Raw genomic sequence first — 6,764 nt, forward strand, 5'->3', positions numbered from 1 at the left:
GCCAGGCTGGCACAATAAACTATCTCACCTAGTTTAGTTAAAATCAAAAGAGAAAACACCATGTCAGGGATGAGGAGTGATTTAGAAGTCTTAGGGGGAAAAAATCTTCCCTTTTTATTCTTGTGTTTTCCCAATTAGTAGAATTATTTTGTACCTTTGTCAGACTTGTGATCAGATAGCCAATACTCTTGTATCAGAAATATTATCCACTGATATCTAAGGGGTTCAAGAAGGAAGAAAGTGTTTTGAAACTGATTTTGGTAGCAGTTGTACAATACTGCTGATGTGGATAAAATATAGAATGGTGTGCTGTCTGGATTAGCTCCTAATGAATTGCTTTGGGAAAGCAGCAACAACAACGATAATAATATACAATGTCTTGAAAAGGCCCATGAACTTTAAAAAGTTGATAGTCCAATGATAATGGGAAGTCAGTCTTTATTATATTTATTTTGACATTTAATGAATATAGAAGAGGGCTTCAGAGAGTTCATGAAAAAAATTAAATTGTCTTTCATATTTTCATAAACTTTAAAAACCGTTTTATGGTGAATTAGGAGATGGCTTACAGATCATCAGTTTTACATTCAGTGACTTATTAAACCATGAACTTTTTGAAATATCTCCCCTTTGATATCTGCCTACTTTCTATATTTATATTTGTAATACTTTATGTTCTATGAGCCTCAGAGATTTTAGAACCAGGATATTTAACTTTCTCTGCTCTTTTTACATCTTACATGTTTTCTGTAGACTATTTTTCATCTGATGATTCCTTTAATAGTTCTAGTTGCTGTAGACTCATTGAAGTTGAAGTTGCTAGTTGCTGTAGACTCATTCGGATCATGGTGCCCCATATGTTACAGAGCAGATCTACTTCATAGGTTTTCTTGGCTGTCATGTTAATGGAAACAGATTGCCAGGGCTTTTCTTCTGGGTGGGTTCAAACTGTCAGTCCTTCCACCCAAAGACTTAATAAAATCACAGCTTTTTTTTTTTTCATCATCACATAGCTTTTTTGATACTACATTGCAGATACCATTTCTGAAATTAATTTTTAGTTGTACACATTCTATTAATACTTATTAAGTACCACTTATTGAGTGCCTACTATGTGCTACTTTAAAAAATCATTTTTATTGGGATATAATACACATACACAATTCAATATAAAAATCATATCAAGAAGAATGTGTACTGCATTTATAAGTATGAATTATCTAATTTACTCTAGAGCTATGGCATGTGGTGGTTATTATTATCCCTATTTTACCGATGGTAAAACTGTGGCAGAGAATAGTTAAATACTTTGTTCAAGGTCATACAACTAGTGTGTGACAGAGTCATTTAACACTTAACCACTTTGAATTAATATGACTCACTTATCAAATACTTGAACTAGAATGGTTAAATTAATAGTGTTTGTAGGCCTATTTATTAAGATTCTCTGTTTTTATCCATAAATTATTCACTTACTTTTGTGCATTCCTTTTTTGCTTATTTAACATGGCCTTATTTATTTATTTTTAATTGTAAAATATCACAATGTAAAACTTTTTGTTTTAACCATTATGAAGTATACAATTTAGTGGCATTAATCACATGTACCGTGTTTTTTAAAACATTTTTAATTGGGGCTCTTACATATCTTATAACAATCCATACATCGATTATATCAAGCATATTTGTACATACGTTGCCAACATTATTTTCTAAACATTTACTTTCTATTGAGTCCTTGGTAACAGTTCTTTTTTCCCTCCCTACCCCAACCCTCATGACCCCTTGATAAATTAAAAATTATTGTTATTTTCATATCTTACACTGTCTGCAGTCTCCCTTCCCCCATGTGTATGGTTATATATCAATCATTGGGATTGGTTCCCTCTTCCTCCCCTCCTTTCTCCACCTGCCCACTCCCCCCTACCCTCCTGGTATCGGTACTCCCATTTCTGTTCCTGGATTCTGTGTGTTGTGAGCTCCTATCTCTTTTATCTGTACCTATGCACATACTCTGGTCTAACCCGAAGTGGAAGGCAGGACTATCAGTCATGATAGTGGGGGGTGAGGAAGCCTCAAGGAACCAGAGGATTATCGTGTGCTTCATCGGTGCTATATTGATGAGCAATGTTGTATAGCCATCATCACTATTTCCAAAAGTTTCTATCACCTAAAATAGACACTCCATACCTACTGTGTAATAACTTCTCATTCTCTCCTTCCTCTAGCCCAGTGGTTCTCAACCTTCCTAATGTCGCAACCCTTTAATACAGTTCCTTATGTTGTGGTGACTCCCCAACCATAAAATTATTTTCGTTATTACTTCATCACTATAATTTCGCTACTGCTTTGAATCGGGTGACCCTTGTGAAAGGGTCGTTTGATCCCCAAAGGGGTCACGACCCACAGGTTGAGAACCGCTGCTCTAGCCCATGGTTACCTACTAAACCACAATCTATTTTTTGTCTGTGTTCATTTGTCTATTCTAGTTTATGTAACGCGATCACACAATATATGCCCTCTTTATTGCAAGAAAAAGGGAACTAAGGACACACGTTTACGTAGTCCTTAAAGTACATGAGATTAAGTAAGTGATGAAGCACTACAGGAGAGAAGTGCAAATCAAATACTCTTCTGTTTCATGGTGGGAGAATAGATGCCAGGTTGAATCCAAAAATGAGGGGGGAAACCATTTTAAGAGCATTGCAACACACATCGTTACTGTAAACTGGGTTTTAAAAAACGCCAAACACTTGTAGCAGTACCATGCTACTTATCCAATTGTAATTGAACCTAAGTTCGTCATTCTACATTGGATTCTAGAGTGAGCTGAACTTTCCAATGAAAGTGAGCTACTTTTTACAAATTGAAATTCCATTTTCATTCATTTGCATTATGTGACATAATGATTTGCACTGATTCTGGTGTATTTGTATCATCACCTTACAAATTATATCATGTCCAGGATCTTGTTAATACCCTTGGGGAGCATTGCCAGTTGTGTTTTAAAATATTCCGGTTTTTCATAATTTTTTTAGTGGGGAGGGGGCCTTGAACAGGCCTTTTAAAAATGAGTTCTGTTAAGTTAGATAAAGCTAGTATAACACTATTGAGGAAATTATGTTTTTTTGAAAATAGGCAGTGTATTCATATGGTAGCAAAAGCAAAGGATACAAAATTAGATATTGAAAAAAATAATTATTGTTATCTGAGGGAACTTTGAAAAGTTCATGGAAAAATTGAATTGAAAAATAATATAATTTTCCTCAGACTTTTTCAAAGTCCTCTCATATAACAAATTGCTATAAAACTTAAGTGATAAATTCATATTATCTCTTACAGTTTCTGTATGTCTGAAATCGAGGAGTAACTTATCTGGCTGGCTCTGATTTCATGTGATTTCACTCAATTTGATGGTTGGGAATGCAGTCATCTGATGGCTTGATTAGGATTGCAGGATTATTTCAAATTTAGAAGGACACTGTTCTTTGCCAGCTGTTGACAAACCCCTAGTTCCTCACCATATGGACCACTCCTTGGAACTATCTAAGTGCTATTTCTCCAATAATGAGATCTCTCTCTGTTTCTCTCTCTCTCTCTCTCTCTCTCTCTCTCTCTCTCTCTCTCTCTCTCTCTCTCTCTCACACACACACACAGCCTCTAGTGCCTTTATCGTCTTGCCTATGTAAATTTCCATAATTTCCAACACATTCTGTTTGCTATGAGTGACTCACCCAACAGAGAGAAATTAGGTTATACCCTTTTCCGGGAGCATCAAAGAATCTGCCTGAAACCACACCATAAAATCACCAGAAAAAGTATGCTTTCCTTTTACTGTTCTTTCATTTTTATCTACTCAGTGTAGGATCTAGAAATTGCCAGAAGGAAAGATATTTTAAAGTAGTTTCTTTAAAGCAAGTAGTTTAAATTAGTTCATGGGCAGGGGGCTTGGGGAATTTGCTTAATTAGGATATCATGTGAATGTGCCAGGGTCATAAAGGCCTAAGTTCAAACAAGTTAATGTTGTGTTCTCTTGTTGTAAAAGGCTCCCACTATCCCAGGCAGTCACTGTATAAATACTAGCTATCAACCGTCCTGGAGTGTATGTACTGGAGGGAAAGTCAGTGGAAGTGTTGACTCAGTGCAATTCATTATTTTCTGCTCTAAAAGCTGTGGAAATAAGATATCACTAAAGATGAGCAGGCAGCCTGATCAAATTTAGAGATTAAGAGAACACATTAATCACCCCCCTTTATTTGTGTGTGAGGAAATGGAGTTTAAGGGGTGTGATTTCCTGGTGAAGTGGCAGTTCTGAGACTATAGCAGAGGCAGGACAACTCCCAGCCAAAGCGTTTCTTTCTGCATTGTACTTGGCATATGTTATATAAAACAAAGGCCAAAAAGCATAAACATAAAGCAAAAGAAGCCAGGCACAAAATAATCATATGGAGTGTGTCTGTTTATTTAACATAAAGATCAGAATGGGCAAAACTCCAAGCTATGTGTGATAATAAAACTATCTGTTCATCAAAGTCTGTTTTCTTTCTTGGCACATTTTATTGTACTTTAGGTGAAAGCATCTAATAGTAATTTATACTCAAATTGTTCTGTGACGCTGTTTGTGTTCTACTCAGTGGGTCAGAGCTCTCTCCTTCCCCTTGGGTTCTCTGATTCATTAATCAGATTTCTCCTTCTTACTGCCATTTTTGGTTTTGGGAAAATGTTGCCTTTTTGATCTTACATAGTCGATGGTTCTAAGGAACACATTCTTCCAAGGTGTTACTTAAGTGTGTTTTTTATTTCTGTCTAAAATTGGCTGAGAGGTGCTTCCCACCTTTACCATCCTAAGTCATAAACTGATTGTTTTTATTAGTTTTATTGATATATAATTGGCATATCATACAAGTCAATAGTTCAGTCATATTAAGAAAGATTGTGCAATCATTTTCACAGTCAACTTTGGAGCATTTTCTTCCTTCCTATACCCATTGCTGTTAACTCCACATTCCTCCCAACCTTTCCTTCAATGCTCTCAGGTAATTTTTAAGCCAGTTACTGTTTTCATAGATCCATTCATCCTGACTTCCCTAAGCAGAAAAACATACAAAACAAAGGTAAAAAAGATAAGAAGACACAGCTACAATAAAGAAATATAGAAAAACCTAAATTGAAAAGAAAACAAAATATTTTAAAAACAGAGTAAATTCAAAATGAGTCAAAAGGGAGATCTAATGATAGGGTGCTATATTGTAACCTGTTTAGAACTGCTAAAATCTACTTTACTTGCTCATTGTCTGATATTAAGGCTATTCACATTCCTAGACTTTGGTCAATGGGGATACACCAGAGACTCAATCGTGGTAGGGACGCACCTAATGGATTTTGGGCTTCCACTATTATTCATAGTGTTCTAAAAACCGGGTGTTTAGAATTTAAGTTCTGGTATGGTTCCTTCCTCCAGGTTCGAATTTTAACATTTATAATCCTTGGATCACACAGGCTGGGTTGCTTCTTCTGTGTGGACTTAGCTAGTTTCACACTTAGATGGCTGGTTATTTTGAGACAAGTTTTTAAGACCCTCAGTGCTATTTTTTCTGATAGCTGGGCATCATCTGATTTCTTCACCACACTTTGCTACAGCACCCAGATCTTCAGTGATTTCCTCATGAGGGCAAGTATTGATCAGAGCCATTTCACACAAAATAATTGTCTTACAGTAGAGTTATAGTCAAGTGAGTGCTCAAAATCCATTTGTGTATCTATGGTTTATATATATCCCTGGTTCACTTTAGAGACTATCATTGTATTGGAGTACATCATAACTCGTCCACATGGGCCATAAGGTAATTCTGTTGATAGGATCATTATTTTAGTCAGTGGTACAGAATTTAAAACACTGTTGAAAAGGAATTTATACATGTGTAGGACATCTTTTGGGAGTCCTGGTGGTGTAGTGGTTACTAGTTGGGCTGCTAAGTGCAAGGGCAGCAATTTGAAACCACCAGCTACTTCGAGGTAGAAAGATGAGGTTTTCTACTCCCTACTCATGCAGAGTGTTACAGTCTCAGAAGGTCACTATGAGTTGGCATTGATCTGATGGCAGTGAGTTTGTTTGGGGTTTTTGGAGGACATCTTTATAGACTCCAATAGATGAATTGTTGACTTGTACAGCTTCGAAAGTTGGGTGACTAGACAGTAGTTACACAAACCATAAGGATTACTAAGGCAGAACCACATCTGGTAGACCAACACAAAAAAGCATAGAGAGCATGAAAACAGCCAGTATATGTTGGTCCCAGGTTGCCATTCATTGGGCAGCCTCAAAGCAGTAGGTCCAAACCACACCAGTAGGTCCAAACCAAACCAGAGTCCACGACTACCAATTCACTATCCTTGGGATGGCCATCATCTGCTGCTTCTCTCACTAGGGCATTTCAGCTTGAAGTTCAAGGGAGTATTTGAGTTCCTTACCTGCTCCAAGTGAGTTTTAAAGTAAAGTCCAGTTTGCTTAGTGTGGCCTATGAAGGCTATTGTGTATCTTGAAAAGAAAGAGCTCCATCAGCTTTCTTCACCACATTTGCTTATTGTAGTATTAAATTAAAAAAATAATGATTCAGAGGGAGGTGGGGTGCCAGCCCCACCCGGTACTAGAACTCACTGGTTCAGTAATACTACTTCTGGGTTCCGTAATGCACAATTGTACGGTTGAGATATATAAGTATTATATTAAAGTCATCGAGAGCATGAGAGATAATACAATAATA

General features: G+C 36.6%; 1 protein-coding gene across 1 annotated transcript in view; it reads left to right on the forward strand.

Annotated features, from left to right (window-relative positions):
• The window catches only part of PHLPP2 (PH domain and leucine rich repeat protein phosphatase 2), a 72,835-nt gene that overhangs the window by 16,371 nt on the left and 49,700 nt on the right, over window positions 1-6,764 (forward strand). The gene's annotated exons all lie outside the window — the stretch shown is intronic.

This window comes from Echinops telfairi, unplaced genomic scaffold (assembly GCF_000313985.2).
Source record: "Echinops telfairi isolate 266 unplaced genomic scaffold, ASM31398v2 ScPeMD7_2291;HRSCAF=2852, whole genome shotgun sequence".
Lineage (NCBI taxonomy): Eukaryota > Metazoa > Chordata > Mammalia > Afrosoricida > Tenrecidae > Echinops > Echinops telfairi.